The sequence below is a fragment of the Vulpes lagopus genome, chromosome X (genome assembly GCF_018345385.1).
Source record: "Vulpes lagopus strain Blue_001 chromosome X, ASM1834538v1, whole genome shotgun sequence".
Lineage (NCBI taxonomy): Eukaryota > Metazoa > Chordata > Mammalia > Carnivora > Canidae > Vulpes > Vulpes lagopus.
In genome coordinates this window covers 61,550,759-61,568,886 of record NC_054848.1, presented here as the reverse complement: position 1 = coordinate 61,568,886, position 18,128 = coordinate 61,550,759, and positions in this window count along the sequence as shown.

Genomic DNA, 18,128 nt, shown 5'->3' with positions numbered 1-18,128 from the left:
TTAATAACAAAATATGAGAATCATAAATTAAGAAAATAATCACATTTCAAATTGTATTAAAATACTAAACTACCAGGAAATAAATTTAACCAAGGTGGTGAAATTTCAACACTTTGAAAACTAAGACACATTGGTGAAAGAAATTTAAGACATAAATAAACAGAAAGATACAACATGCAAATGGATTGAAAGAATTAATACTATTAAAATGTTTATACAACCCAAAGCAATTATAGATTCCGTACAATCCCAATAAAAATACCAAAGGTATTTTGACACAAACGGAACAAATAATACCAAAATTTGATATAACAACAAAAGACCCTTTATACTCAAGGCAGTCTTTTTTTTGAAATTTTATTTATTTATTATGAAAGATACACAGAGAGAGGCAGAGACATAGGCAGAGGGAGAAACAGTCTCTCTGTGGGGAGTCAAATGCAAGACTTGATCCCAGGACCCAGAACCACACCCTGAGCCAAAGGCAGACGCTCAATGACTGAGACACCCAGGCATCCTACTCAAGGCAATATTGAGAAAGAAAAACAAAGCTGTAAGTACCACATTCTAAGATTTCAAATTGTATTGCAAAGCTTTACTAATCTAAATAGTGCAATACTGGCACAAACATAAACATAGAAATAATTTAAACAGAAGCGAGAGCCCAGAAATAAATTCACACTTATATGGTCAATTAACCCATGACAAAGGAAGCAAGAATAAGTGGTGCTTGGAAAATTGGACAACTACCTGCAAAAGAATGAAACTGAACCACTTTTTTGTACCACACACAGAAATAAACTCAAAGTAGATTAAAGACCTAATTGTGAGACCTGAATCCATAAATCATCTAGGAGGAAACATAAGCAGTATGTCTTGGACATTGGCCTGAGCAACACTTTTCTACATGTCTCTTAAGGCAAAGGAAACAAAAGCAATAATAAACCATTAGGACTACATCAAAATGAAAAGCTTTTCAACAGTGAAGGAAACCATCAACAAAATGAACGGGAACCTAGAATGAGTGAAAATATTTGCAAATTATCTATCTGTTTATGGGATTAATACTTTAATTATATATAGAACTGATACAACTCAACACCCCAAAACCAAATAATTCAATTTAAAAATGGGGAGAAGACATGGACATTTTGTCAGAAAAGACATAGAGATGGCCAACAGATACTTGAAAAGATGCTCAACATTACTAATCATCAGGGGAATTCAAATAAAAATGAGAATCAGATATACCATTACCCCTGTCAGAATGCTGGAATCAAAAAAGACAATAAATAACAAGCATTGGCAAATATGTGGAGAAAAAGGATCTTTGTGCACTGTTGGTATAATGCAAAATGGTGCAGCCACTGTGAAGAAAAGTATGGAGGTTTATCAAGAAATTAAAAATAGAAATTCCATGTGATTCAATAATTCCACTACCAGGTATTTACCTACTAAAATTAGAACACTATATGTATTTCCCTCTATGTTGACTGCAACATTATTTACAATAGCCAATATATGAAAGTAACCTGTGTGTGCCTGTGTGTGTGTGTAATAGAAATTAGTTATAAAATGAGATATTGTCATTTGCAACAAAATCCATGGACTGGGTGATGGGCACTGAGGGGGTCACTTGATGGGATGAGCACTGGGTGTTATGCTATATGTTGGCAAATTGAACTCCAAAAAAAATATACAAAAAAATCCATGGACTTAGTGGGTAAAATTCTAAGTAAAATAAGTCAGACAGCAAGATACTACATTAATTCACTTATGTGTGGAATCTAAAACACAAAACAGGAAGCACTTGGAAAGACAGCAGAATACAAGGACCCTGAGGTCACCTTGCCCCACATTTACAGCAAGATATTATCCCTGTCCAAGTCAATAAAATACTGATCCAAAGACTGACAGAACAAACTCAGCAACTAAATATAAAGTAGAAGCTGCATCTAAAAGGTTAGGAAGGTCAGAAAGGTTGAGTGAGGCTGCCTGCAAGAGGGAGGGAACTGCACATGGAAAAAGCAGAGAAATGAGAGACCGTGCACCAGGAAACTCACACAGGGAAGACTAATCCCCATGATATTTGGCTTTGAAAATCAGAGGGGCTGAATTCCTTGACTTTGTATAACCAATGGGACTTGGAGCTTGGAGTTTCAAAAGTTAGCTGACTCAGCAGTAGGCTAGCCAACAGGTTAGTGATAGCTGGGTCACTGCCCTTAAAGAGAGGGCAGCCTAGGGATGCCTGGGTGGCTCAGTGGTTGAACGTCTTCCTCTGGCTCAGGGCATGATCCTGGGTTCCTGGAATCGAGTCCCACATTAGGATCCCTTCAGGGAGCCTGCTTCTCCCTCTCCCTCTGTCTCTGCCCCTCTCTCTGTGTGTCTCTCATGAATAAATTTTAAAAATCTTTAAAAAAAGATATGACAGCCTGGTAGAAGAGACAACATAAAAACAGCTATGTACACAACCACAGGGGCAAAGAGAAGATAGATTTGTTCACACTGATTTCAGAGCAAGTTGGGGGACTTCAAAAACATGGGGACTGGCAGACTATTTTTCTTCCCCATTCCTAGCATAAACACAGATATCAGAGAGAGGTGAGACTACACAGACACATGCTACCTAACTTGCTAAATGTACACCACACCCATTAGTTCTGAGGACCCACCTACTCCAAACCAGCTACCATGATGCTGGGCTCAGGGAAATTTTTGTTAAAGCCCTGCATGGGTATCCCACAGCTATCTGTGCACAGCAGCCAACTTGTTCTATGAGATGATTTTGTGCCACACTGAGCCAACATCGCCATGTACCATGCCCAGCTTCTCTGAGCCATTGTAGCCCACCATGCCCAGCCTGGTGACCCTGGCTCTCTAGGCACACAACCTCCAAGACCTGAAACAATTTGGGGCATCTGGCATGGTACTAATGACCGAATGCAAATTTTGCTAGCACCATCATCCTGCTCCCAAGTTCCCTGGTGGTCATACCCACTTAGAGATGGCCTGCCATGGTCTCACTAACATCATTGAAAGCAAGCAAAGCCCATGACAGAGCCAGTGAAAATGACTGGACTGAAAGGAAAAGTGACTCAGACAAAACAGTATGGTTAGCAATGCACATAGGGTACTCTTCTAAAGTACCAGGTTCTGGTGAATAGGGGACACTGTACTAGAAGGCCTTCTAGGACCTCTTCATAAAGTCACTACTTTCAAGAGCATAAGGGATAGCTGACTTTCTTAGCAGAGGGAAACAGAGAAGCAGATAAAATGAGGAGACAGAGAAATTTATCCCAAATGAAAGAACAGGCTTGAGCCACATTGAATGATCTAAGCAAAACAGATAAAAGTAACATGACTGATAGACAATTTAAACAATGATCATAAGGATACTCACTGAACTTGAGAAAAGAGTGGAAGCCATGAATGAAATCCTTAACACAGAGATAAAAAATAACATCTCTGAGATATAGATCTCAATGAATGAAATGAGAAAAATGCTTGATGGAATGAAAAGTAGGATACAAGAAGCAGAGGAACAAATTAGTGGCCTTGAAGACAGAGTAAAGCAAATTAATCAAGCTGAATAAAAGAAGGAAAAGAGAATTATGCAAAATGAGAATAGACTTATGGAACCCAGTAACTCCATCAAACGTTATAACATTCATATTATATGTCTGAGTAGAAGAGATATAAAGGGGGGCATAAAAGGTATTTTAAGAAAAAACAGTGGAAAATTTCCCTAATCTGGGGGATGAAACAGATTTCCAGATCCAGCAGGCACAAATAACTCCCATCAAAATCAAGAAAATAAGAAACAAAAAAAATAAAGAAAAGAATCAGAAACACACCAAGACATATTATAATTAAATTGCCAAAATATAGTAATAAAGGAAAAAATTACAAAGCACAAAGATAAAAGAAGACATAAAAAGGAAGATATAAAATGAGCAGGAGAGTTTACAGCAAAAACTTTTCAGGCCAGAGAGAGAGGCATGATATCAAAGTGCTGCATGGAAAAAAATCTGCAAAGAAGAATACCCTATCCAGCAAGGTTATCATTCAGAATATAGGGAGATAAAACATTTCCCAGACAAACAAAAACTAAAGGAATTCCTGACCAAAAAACCAACCCCACATGAAATAGTAAAGAGGGCACTTTGAGTGGACAGGAGAGATGAAAAGTAACATTATGAAGTTAGGAAACACAAAGCAGTAAAAAATGAGTATTTCTGTAAAAAATCAGTCAAGGAACTCAAACTATATGTTGATATAAAATATAAGAACATATAAAGGAGTAAAGGAAAGTCTCAAACTTCATCAACTTATTGTAGCCTGCTATATGCAATGGGCTTACACTAATAAATATGCAAAGAATAAAGAGAAAGAAATACAAATATGTCACTAATAAAAATCAGTAAAACATAAAAGAAAAAAAGAGTAGAGAAAATCTTCAGAAGTAACCACAAAACAAGTAACAAAATCACACTAAATACATATATATCAACAATTACATTGATTGTAAATGGACTAAACATTCCAATCAAAAGACATAGGGTGAAAATAATGAACAAAATAATAAGACCCGAGGATTCCTGAGTGGCTCAATGGTTTACTGCCTGCCTTTGGCCCGGGGTGTGATTCTGGAGCCCCAGGATCGAGTCCCACATCAGGCTCCCTGCATGGAGCCTGCTTCTCCCTCTGCCTGTGTCTCTGTATCTCTCTGTCTCTCTCTATGTCTATCAGGAATAAATAAATAAAATATTAAAAAAATAAGACTGACTTATAGTTGCCCTCAAGACACTCATTTTAAACCTATAGACACCTGAATTTTGAAAGTGAGGGTTTAGAAAAATAACAATCATGAAAATATATGTGAAAAGAAAAATGGAGTAGCATTACTTGTATTGGACAAAACAGACCTTAAATTGAAGATTGTAACAAGAGACAAAGGACAATAGATATATATTAAAAAAGGACAATATATATTAATAAAATATTAATAAAGGGAAAATCATGTGAAAGGCTGTAATAAGGTATATATTTATGCACTGAACATGGAAGGACCCTAATATATAAAACAATAAGAAACATAAAGGAACTAATCAATAACACAAGACTAGTAAGGATCTTTAACACCACACTTATATCAATGGACAGATCATCTAAACAGAAAATCAATAAGGAAACTGGTACAGCCACTCTGGAAAACTGTGTGGAGGTTCCTCAAAGAGTTAAAAAATAGAGCTACCCTATGACCCAGCAATTACAGTACTGGGGATTTACCCCAAAGATAAAGATGCAGTGAAAAACTGAGACACCTGCATCCCAATGTTTATAGCAGTAATGTCCACAATAGCCAAATTGGAAGGAGCCTCGGTGTCCATCAAAAGATGAATGGATAAAGGAGATGTGGTGCTCAGACACTAGAAACGATGAATACCCGCCATTTGCTTCAGCATGGATGGTACTGGTAGGTATTATGCTGAGTGAAGTAAATCAGTCGGAGAAGGACAAACATTATACAATTTCACTCATACGGGGATTATGAAAAATAATGAAAGGGATTACAGGGGAAAGGAGAGAAAAATGAGTGGGAAAAATCAGAGAGGATGGCAGAACAGGAGAGACTCCTAACTCTGGGAAATGAACAAGGGGTAGTGGAAGGAGAGGTGGGCAGGAGGATGGGGTGACTGGGTGATGGGCACTGAGGGGGGCACTTGATGGGATAAGCACTGGGTGTTATACTATATGTTGGTAAATCAAACTCCAATTAAAAAATAGACCAAAAAAAGGAAACATTGGCTTTGAATGACACACTGGACCAGATGGATTTAACAGGTATATTCAGAAAATTCCATTGTAAAACAGCAGGATACACATTCTTTTGAAGTGCACATGGAGCATTCTCCAGAATAGATCACATATCAGCTTACAAAACAAGCCTCAATACATTCAAGATCAAAGTCATACCATACATCTTTTCTGAACATAATAAAATAAGAAGTCAACCACAAAAAGAAATCTGGAAAGGCCACAAATACATGGAGGTTAAATAACATGTTACTAAGCAAAAATGGCTCAACCAGGAAATAAAAGAAGAAATTTTAAAAAGCACATGGAAACAAATGAAAATTAAAACACAATGGTCAAACCCTTTTGGGATACAGAAAATGTGGTTCTAAGAGAGAGGACTATAGCAATACATGCCTACCTCATGAAGCAAGAAGAATATCAAATAAGCAATCTAACCTTACAACTGAAGGAGCTAGACACAACAAAAACAACACCTAAAACCAACAGAAGAAAGGAAATAATTAAGATTACATCAGGAATAAATAATGTAGAAACTAAAAAAATTCAGATCAAGGAGAGTAGGAGACGTTTCTTTGACAAAAAAATCATTAAAATTGATAAACAAAAAAAATTGATAAAGAGCTAGCCAGAAGTACCAAGAAAAAACAGAAAGGATTCTAATAAATGAATTCACGAATTTGGAGAATAAAACCTGACACTACAGAAATACAGTCATAAGAGAGTATTATGAAAAACTATATGCCTTCATATTGGAAAATCTAGAAGAAATCAGAGGCGGGGAAGATGGTGGAAGAGTAGGGTCCCCAAGTCACCTGTCCCCACCAAATTACCTAAATAACCTTCAAATCATCCTAAAAATCTACGAATTGGGCTTGAGACTTAAAGAGAGAACAGCTGAATGCTACAGCGAGAAGAGTTCACACTTCTATCAAGGTAGGAAGACGGGGAAAAAAGAAATAAAGAAACAAAAGGCATCCAAGGGGGAGGGGCCCTGCAAGGAGACAGGTTAAGGCTGGGGCGAGTGCCCCCAGTACAGGAAAGCCCCGTTCTGGAGAAGCATGAGTTTCACCAATCTTTCCGGACGGAAAGGCGCTCACAGGGAGTTGGAGCAGGATCCCAGGGTGGGGGGGAATGCCCTCAGGCTCCCTGGGACACAAACAGAGAACCTGCGCCCCGGGGAGAGTGCGCCAAACCCCAGCCGAGCTCCCTAAAGGGCTGCAGCACGGGCCCGCTCAACCTGGGAGCAGCTTGGAGGCGGCTCCAGCAGAGGCTCTGCACAGAGGAAGCTGCACAGCTGGGTGCAGAAATCCAACAGCACAGGCCCGGGAGCACAGGGCGCTGGGGACACTGCCCAAGATCCGGTGGTCCCCGCGGGACAGGCAGAAGCCAGGAGAGCACAGGACAGCAAGGATGCTCCAGCCTCTAGGCAGCCCCGAGCTGAGCAGATCAGTGGCCCCTGTCCCCGAAGCATCCAGGCCCCTGCAGCCTGAGAGCTCTGTAGTTACTGCAGGAGCTGACTCCAGCACTGGAGAGCTGACTGCTGCTACTGTTGTTCTTCCTCCTGGGGCCTCACAGAATAAACAACCCCCACTGAGCTTCACAGTGGCCTCACAGAATAAACAGGTTAAACAACTTTCATTGAGCCCTGCACCAACAGGGGTCTGAGCCGATCCCCCAAGTGTTAACACCTGAATCAGCACAGAAAGTGCTGAAGAAGACTAGCTAGACGCACAGGGGAAAAACAAATTACTGACCAAGCAGCACTGGAAAGTCCCAGGGGAAGTCGAGGGACTTACAGTATATAGAATCAGAGGATACTCCCCCTTGTTTTTCATTTTTTGATTTCTGTTTGCTACCCCCCGCTTTTTGTATTTTCTTCTCTTCTATTTTTTTCTTTTCCTTCTCTTTTTTCTTTTTTTCTTTTTCTTTTCTTCTTTCTCTTCTCTCTTTTTCTCCTTTTCCCAATACAGCTTGTTCTTGGCCACTCTGCACTGAGCAAAATGACTAGAAGGAAAAACTCACCTCAAAAGAAAGAATCAGAAACAGTCCTCTCTCCCACAGAGTTACAAAATTTGGATTACAATTCAATGTCAGAAAGCCAATTCAGAAGCACTATTATACAGCTACTGGTGGCTCTAGAAAAAAGCATAAAGGACTCAAGAGACTTCATGACTGCAGAATTTAGATCTAATCAGGCAGAAAATAAAAATCAATTAAATGAGATGCAATCCAAACTGGAGGTACTAACGACAAGGGTTAACGAGGTAGAAGAACCAGTGAGGGACATAGAAGACAAGTTGATGGCAAAGAGGGAAACTGACGAAAAAAGAGACAAACAAAATATCATGGGGATAGGCTCAGGGAAATAAATGACAGCCTGAGGAAGAAAAAATCTATGTTTAATTGGGATTCCCGAGGGTGCCGAAAAGGGACAGAGGTCCAGATTATGTATTTGAACAAATCATAGATGAAAACTCCCCTAATCTTGGAAGGGAAACAGGCATTGAGATCCAGGAAATAGAGAGATCGCCCTCTAAAATCAATAAAAACCACTCAATACACGGACATTTAATGGTAAAGCTTGCAAAATCCAAAGAAAAAGAGAAGATCCGTAAAGCAGCAAGGGACAAGAAATCTCTAAATTTATGGGTAAAAATATTAGATTAACAGCAGACCTCTCCACAGAGACCTGGCAGGCCAGGAAGGGCTGGCAGGATATATCCAGGGTCCTAAATGAGAAGAACATGCAGCCAAGAATACTTTATCCGGCAAGGCTCTCATTCAGAATAGAAGGAGATAAAGAGCTTCCAAGATAGGCAGGAAATAAAAGAATATGTGAACATCAAACCAGCTCTGCAAGAATTCCCCTTTAAGAAGAAGTTCAGTGGAACAATACACAAAAACAAGGACTGAATAGGTATCATGATGACCCTAAATTCATATCTTTCAATAGTAACTCAACGTGAATGGGCTTAATGACCCCATCAAAAGGCGCAACGTTTCAGACTGGATAAAAAAGCATGACCCATCCATTTGCTATCTACAAGAGACTCATTTTATTTATTTTTTTAAACTAATAAATTTATTATTTAATGGTGTTCAATTTGCCAACCTACAGAATAACACCCAGTGCTCATCACATCAAGTACTCCTTTAGTGCCCATCACCCATTCACCCCCACACCCCAGCTTCCTCCTCCTCCACCACCACTACTTCATTTCCCAGTGTTAGGAGTCTTTATGTTCTGTCTCCCTTTCTGATATTTCCTACCCATTTCTTCACCCATCCCTTCTATTCCTTTTCACTAACTTTTATATTCCCAAATGAGTGAGAACATATGTTTGTCCTTCTCCGATTGACTTATTTCACTCAGCATAATACCCTCCAGTTCCATCCATGTTGAAGAAAATTGTGGGTATTTGTCACTTGTAATGGCTGAGTAATATTCCATTGTATACATAAACCACATCTTCTTTATCCATTCATCTTTCAGTGGACACTGAGGCTCCTTCCACAGTTTGGCTATTGTGGACATTGCTGCTATAAACATCGGGGTGCAGGTGTCCCGGCGTTTCATTGCATCTGTATCTTTGGGGTAAATCCCAAACACTGCAATTGCTGGGTCGTAGGGCAGGTCTATCTTTAACTCTTTGAGGAACCTCCACACAGTTTTCCAGAGTGGCTGCACCATTTCACATTCCCACCAACAGTGTAAGAGGGTTCCCTTTTCTCCACATCCTCTCCAACATTTGTGGTTTCCTGCCATGTTAATTTTCCCCATTCTCACTGGTGTGAGGAGGTATCTCATTGTGGTTTTGATTTGTATTTCCCTGATGGCAAGTGATGCAGAGCATTTTCTCATGTGCATGTTGGCCACGTCTATGTCTTCCTCTGTGAGATTTCTGTTCATGTCTTTTGCCCATTTAATGATTCGATTGTTTGTTTCTTTAGTGTTGAGTTTACCAAATTATTTTAAGATTTGTGTGGAATCAGAAAAGACCCCGAATAGCCAGGGGAATTTTAAAAAAGAAAACCATAGCAGGGGGCAACACAATGCCAGATTTCAGGTTGTACTACAAAGCTGTGGTCATAAACACAGTGTGGTACTGGCACAAAAAGAGACAAATAGATCAATGGAACATAATAGAGAATCCAGAAGGGGGCCCTCAAATTTATGGTCAACTAATTTTCGATAAAGGAGGAAAGACGATCCACTGGAAGAAAGACAGTCTCTTCAGTAAATGGTGCTGGGATTTTGGGCATCCACATGCAGAAGAATGAAACTAGATTACTCTGTTTCACCATACACAAAGATCAACTTAAAATGGATGAAAGATCTAAATGTGAGACAAGATTCCATCAATATCCTAGAGGAGAACACAGGCAACACCCTTTTTGAACTCGGCCACAGTAACTTCCTGCAAGATATATCCACGAAGGCAAAAGAAACAAAAGGAAAAATGAACTATTGGGACTTCATCAAGATATGAAGCTTTTGCACAGCAAAGGATACAGTCAACAAAGCTAAAAGACAACCTACAGAATGGGAGAAGATATTTGCAAATGACCTATCAGATAAAGGGCTAGTTTCCAAGATCTATCAAGAGACTCATTTTAGACATAAGGACACCTAGAGCCTGAAAATGATAAGTTGGAGAACCATTTACCATTCAAACGGTCCTCCAAAGAAAGCAGGGTAGCCATCCTTATATCAGATATACTAAAATTTACTCTGAAGACTGTAGAGAGAGATGAAGAGGGACACTATATCATATTTAAATATCAGAAAGGGAGACAGAACATGAAGACACCAAACTCTGGGAAACGAACTAGGGGTGGCGGAAGGGGAGGAGGGCGGGGGGTGGGGGTAAATGGGTGAAAGTCACTGAGGGGGGCACTTGACAGGATGAGCACTGGGTGTTTTTCTGTATGTTGTCAAATTGAACACCAACAAAAAATAAATTTATTATTAAAGAAAATTAAAAAATAAAGGAACTATCCAAGAAGAGCACTTAACAATCATCAATATATATGCCCCGAATGTGGGAGCTGCAAAATATATCAATGAATTAATAACTGAAGTCAAGACATATTTAGATAATAATACACTTATACTTGGTGACGTCAATGTAGCACTTTCTACACTCATTAGGTCTTCTAAGCACATCTCCAAAGAAACAAGAACTTTATGATACACTGGACCAGATGGATTTCACAGATATCTACAGAACGTTACATCCAAACGCAACTGAATACCCATTCTTCTCAAGTGCACATGGAACTTTCTCCAGAATAGACCACATACTGGGTCACAAAGACATAGTGGGTCACAAATCGGGTATGAACAAATACCAAAAGATTGGGATCATCCCCTGCATATTTTCAGACCATAATGACTCGAAATTAGAACAAAATCACAAGAAGAAGTTTGGAAGGATTTCAAACACGTGGAGGTTTAGGACCATCCTGCTAAAAGATGAAAGGGTCAACCAGGAAATTAAGGAATAATTAAAAAGATTCACGGAAACTAATGAGAATGAAGATACAACCATTCAAAATCTTTGTGATACAGCAAAAGCAGTCCTGAGGGGAGAAATACATTGCAATACAACCTGCCATCCAAAAACTGGAAAGAACACAAATACAAAAGCTAACCATACACCTAAAGGAGCTAGAGAAACAACAGCAAATAGATCCTACACCCAGCAGAAGAAGAGAGTTAATAAAGATTCGAGCCTAATTCGATGAAATAGAGACCAAGAGAACTGTGGAACAGATCAAGAAAACCAGGAGATGGTTCTTTCAAAGAATTAATAAGATAGATAAACCATTAGCCAGCCTTATTAAAAAGAAGAGAGAGGAGACTCAAATTAATAAAATCATGAATGAGAAAGGAGAGATCACCACCAACACCAAGGAAATACAAACGATTTTAAAAACATATGAACAGCTATACGGCAATAAATTAGGCAATCTAGAAGAAATGGACACATTTCTGGGAAACCACAAACTACTAAAACTGGAACAGGAAGAAATAGAAAACCTGAACAGGCCAATAACCAGGGAGGAAATTGAAGCAGTCATCAAAAACCTCCCAAGACACAAGAGTCCAGGGCCAGATGGCTTCCCAGGGGAATACTGTCAAACGTTTAAAGAAGAAATCATACCTTTTCTACTAAAGCTGTTCGGAAAGATCGAAAGAGATGGAATACTTCCAAACTCGTTCTACGAAGCCAGCATCACCTTAATTCCGAAACCAGACAAAGACCTCACCAAAAAGGAGAATTATAGACCAATATCCCTGATGAACATGGAGGCAAAAGTTCTCAACACGATACTAGCCAATAGGATATAACCATACATTAAGAAGATTATTCATCACGACCACGTGGGATTTATCCCCGGGTTGGTTCAACACTTGTAAAACAATAAATATGATTGATCATATCAGCAAGAGAAAAAACTAGAAACATATGATACTTTCAATAGATGCAGAGAAAGCTTTTGACAAAATACAGCATCCATTCCTGATCAAAACTCTTCAGAGTGTAGGGATAGAGGGAACATTCCTCAACATCTTAAAAGCCATCTACGAAAAGCCCATAGCAAATATCATTCTCAATGGGAAAGCACTGGGAGCCTTTCCCCTAAGATCAGGAACAAGACAGAGATGTCCACTCTCACCACTGCTATTCAACATAGTACTAGAAGTCCTAACCTCAGCAGACCACAAAAACTAATAAAAGGCATTCAAATGGGCAAAGAAGAAGTCAAACTCTCCCTCTTCGCCGATGACATGATACTCTATATAGAAAACCCAAAAGCCTTCACCCCAAGATTGCTCGAACTCATACAGCAATTTGGCACTGTGGCAGGATACAAAATCAATGCCCAGATGCCAGTGGCATTTCTATACCCTAACAATGAGACTGAAGAAAGAGAAATTAAGGAGTCAATCCCATTTACAATTGCATCCAAAGCGGTAAAGAATCTATACCCTAAAAACTATAGAACACTTCTGAAAGAAATTGAGGAAGACACAAAGAGATGGAAAAATATTCCATGCTTATGGATTGGCAGAATTAATATTGTGATTATGTCAATGTTACCCAGGGCAATTTACATGTTTAAAGCAATCCCTATCAAAATACCATGGACTTTCTTCCGAGATTTGGAACAAATTATTTTAAGATTTGTGTGGAATCAGGAAAGACCCAAAATAGCCAGGGGAATTTTAAAAAGAAAATCATAGATGGGGGCATCACAATGCCAGATTTCAAGTTGTACTTCAAAGCTGTGGTCATCAAGACAGTGTGGTACTGGCACAAAAACAGACACAGAGATGAATGGAACAGAATAGGGAATGCAGAAGTGGACCCTCAACTTTATGGTGAACTAATATTCGACAAAGGAGGAAAGACTATCCACTGGAAAAAAGACAGTCTCTTCAATAAGTGGTGCTAAGAATACTGGACATCCACATGCAGTGGAATGAAACTAGACCACTCTCTTGCGCAATACACAAAGATAAACTCAAAATGGATGAAAGATCTCAATGTGAGACAAGATTCCGTCAAAATCCTAGAAAAGGCAACACCTTTTTGAACTTGGCCACAGTAGCTTCTTGCAAGATACATCCATGAGGGCAAGAGAAACAAAAGCAAAAATGAACTATTGGGACTTCATCAAGATAAGAAGCTTTTGCACAGCAAAGGATACAGTCAACAAAACTTGAGACAACCTAAAGAATGCAAGAAGATATTTGCAAATGACGTATCCGATAAAGGGCTCTTTTCCAAGATGTATAAAGAACTTATTAAACTCAACACCAAGGAAACAAACAATCCAATAGTGAAATGGTCAAAAGAAATCTCACAGAGGAAGACATAGACATGTCAAACAAGTACATGAGAAAATGCTCTGCATCACTTGCCATCAGGGAAATAAAAATCAAAAACACAATGAGATACCACCTCATGCCAGTCAGAATAGGAAAAATTAACAAGTCAGGAAAGAACAAATGTTGGAGAGGATGTGGAGAAAGGGAAACCCTCTTGCAGTGTAAGTGGGAATGTGAACTGGTGCAGCCACTCTGGAAAACTGTGTGGAGGCTCCTCAAAGAGTTAAAAATAGATCTGCCCTACTACCCAGCAACTGCTGGGGATTTACCCCAAAGATACAGATGCAATGAAACACCAGGACACCTGCACCCCGATGTTTCTAGCAGCAATGTCCACAATAGCCAAACTGTGGAAGGATCCTCGGTGTCCACCGAAAGATGAATGGATAAAGAAGATGTGGTTTATGTATACAATGAAATATTACTCAGCCATTAGAAATGACAAATACCCACAATTTGCTTCAACATGGATGGAACTGGAGGGTATTATGCTGAGTGAAATAAGTCATTTGGAGATGGACAAACATTATATGTTCTCATTCATTTGGGGAATATAAAAAAATTGTGAAAAGGAATCAAGGGGAAAGGAGAAAAATGAGTGGGAAATATCAGAAGGGGAGACAGAACATGAGAGACTCCTAACTCTGGGAAACGAACTAGGGGTGGTGGAAAGGGAGGTGGGCGTGGACTGGGGGCGACTGGGTGTCAGGCACTGAGGGCGGCACTTGATGGGATGAGCACTGGGTCTTATTCTATATGTTGGCAAATTGAACACCAATGAAAAAATTAATTTAAAAAAATCTAGAAGAAATGGATAAATTCCTGGAGACCTGTAACCTACCAAAACCGAGACAAGAAGACAGGAAATTGGAACACACCAATAACCAGCAAAGAAATTGAATCAGTAAACAAATATTCCTCACAAACAAAAGACCAAGATCAGATGGCTTCAGAAGAGAATTACTCCAAACACTTAAGGAGAGTTAGTACCTATTCTCAAAGTATTCCATATCAATAGAAAAGGAAGAAAAACATCCAATTTAGTTCTATGAACCTAGCATTACCCTGTGATAAAAGACAGCACTACAAAAGAGAACTACAGCACAATATTCCCTATGTAGATAGATGCAAAAATCCTCAACAAAAGACTGGCAAATAGAATTCTACAATACATTAAAAAAATCATTCCCCAAAATCATGTGGAATTTGTTCCTGGATTTCAAGGGTGATATGATATTTGCCAATCAAAAAATGTGATACATCCCATCAATATGAGAAAGGATATATGATAATTTCCATAGGTGTATAAAAAGCATTTTGTAGGGTACAATATCCATTCTTCTTCTTCTTCTTCTTAAGACTTTATTGATTCATCACACACACACACACACACACACACACACACACACACATACAGAGAAAGAGAGGCAGAGACACAGGCAGAGGGAGAAGCAGGCTCTATACAGGGAGGAGCCTGGTGTGGGATTCCATCCCGGGACTCCAGGATCATGCAACGAGTCAAAGGCAGACGCCCAACCACTGAGCCACCCATGCGTCCCAGTATCCATTCTTCATAAAAACCCTTGACAAAGTAGGTTTAGAGAGAAAGTATCTACATATAATAAAGGCCACATATGAAAAACCACTAGCGATCATTATCCTTATGGAGAAAAACTGAGACCTATACTCCAAAGTTCAGGAAAAAGATAAGGATGTCCACTTTCACAACTGTTATTCAACATAGTACTGCAGGACCTAGACAAAGCAGACAAAAAAGAATGATAAAACCATCCAAATCTGCAAGGAAGAAGTAAAACTTTCACTGTTTACAGATGATATGGTAATCTATATAAAAAATACCAAAGACTCCATTAAAAACTGCTGAACTAACAAATGAATTTACAGCCACAGAGCACAAAATCAATCTACAGAAATCTGTTACAATTCTACACACCGTGAAGAAGTAGAGAAATTAAGAAATCAATCCCATTTAACAATACACCCAAAATACTAAGACACCTAGGAATAAACCTAACCAAAGATTTGAAAGACCTGTACCCTGAGAACTATAAAGCATTGATGAAAGTAATTGAGGATGTCACAGAGAAATGGAAAGATATTCCATATACATGGAGTGAGGGAGGAAATGTTAAAATGTCTAGACTCCCCAAAGCAATCTACATATATGATACAATCCTTATTAAGGTACCAACAGCATTTTTTCACAGACGTAGAACAATTAAACCTAAAATTTGTGTTTTTTAAAAGATTGTACTTATTTATTCATGAGAGACACACAGAGAGAGAGAGGCAGAGACACAACACAAGCAGAGGAGAAACAGGCTCCATGCAGGTAGCCTGATGCAAGACTCAATCCTGGGACTCCAGGATCACGCCCTTGGTTGAAGGGAAGCGCCAAACAACTGAGCCACCCAGGGATCCCAATAAACCTAAAATTTGAATGAAACTAAAAAAAAAGACCTCGAGTAGCAAAATCAATCTTAAAGAAGAAAAGCACATTTTGAGGCATTAAAATTATGGTCTCCAAATTATATTACAAAGCTTTAATAATCATAACTGTACAGTAATGGCACAAAAATAGACACATATGTCAATGGAACACAGTAAGACAACCAGTAATAAACTCAAAAACATATGGTTAATTAACCTTTGACAAAGAAATAATATCCAATGGGAAAAGGACAGCCTCTTCAACAAATTGTTTTTGAAAACTAAACAACAGCATGCAAAAGAAAGAAATTAGACCACTTTCTTAAAATGCATAGAAGAATACATTCAAAATGGATTAAGACATAATGTGAGACCTGAGACCATAAAAATCCTAGAGAATGCAGACAGCAACTTCTTTGACATTGGCTTTAGTAACTTTTTTTTCTGGATATATCTCCTGCAGCAAGGGAAACAAAAGGAAATATAGTTTTGGGTCTGCATCAAAACAAAAACGCTTCTGCATGGTGAAGGACACAATGAACAAAACCAAAAGGCAACCTATGGGATGGCACAAGATATTTGCAAATGCAATATCCAATTTAGATTAGTATCCAAAATATGGGGTAATTGGGTGATGGGCATTAAAGAGAGCATGTGATGTGATGAGCAGTGGATGTTATGCACAACTGATAAATTATTGATCATTTTATCTGAAACTAATGATGTACTATATGTTGGTTAATTAAATTTAAATTTAAAAAAAGAACTTAGACAACTCAACAACCAAGCAAAAACAAAATCAAAAACAAAAAACTCAAGTAATACAATTAAAAATGGGCAGAAGATATGAACAACCATTTCTCTAAAAAAGACATAGGAGATGGCTAACAGAAACATGTAGAGATGTTCATTGTCACTTACTATCAGGGAAATGCAAATCAAAATGATAATGAGATAATACCACACACATGTCAGAATAGCCAAAATAAAAATACAAGAAACCACAGTTGTTGGTAAGGATGTGGAGGAAAAAGAACCCTTGTGCACTTTTGGTGGGAAATCAAACTGGTACAGCCACTGTAGAGAATAGTATGGAGGTTCCTCAAAAAGACAAAAATAGAATCACCCTGTGATCCAGCAATTTCACTAATGGCTTTTTACCCCCCAAATACAAAAACACTAATTCAAAGAGATACATGCACCCATATGTTTATAGCAGCATTATTACAGTAACCAAGACATGGAAGTGGCCCAAGTGTCCACCAATAGATGAATAGAATAAGAAGTGGTGTATGTATACAATGGAATATTCAGCCATAAAAAAAGAATTAAATCTTACCATTTGCAATTCCATGGGTGAAACTAGAGAGTATACTGCTAAAATAAGTTAAGGACTTCTTTGCTGCCTTTAAGATTTTTCTTTATCACTGTATTTTGCAAGTTTAACTACAATATATCTTATTGTTTGGCCTGCTTTGTTGATTTTTATGGGGTTTCTCTGTGCCTCCTGCATCTGGATGTCTGTTTCCATTCCCAGATTAGGGATGTTTCCAGCTATTATTTACTTAAGTAAAATTTCTGCCCCCTTTCTTTCTCTTGTGGGATTCCTATAATTGGAATAGAAATACATTTGATGTAGTCACTGAATTTTCTTAGTCTGTTCTTGTGTTACATAATTCTTCTTTCTCTCTTTTGTACAGTTTCATTATTTTCTATTATTTTGTCTTCTAGTTCACCAATTTATTCTTCTGCTTCTTCCAATTTACTGTTTATTACATCAAGCCTGTTTCCAATCTAGTTAATTATACTCTTCATCTCTGATTGATTGGTTTTTAACTCTTTTATCTCTGTGACAAAGATCTCACTCATGTATTCTATTCTTGTCTCTAGACCATTGAGTATCATTATTGATGCTTCAAATATTCCATCAGGAATGTTCCTTATATCTGTTTTGCTT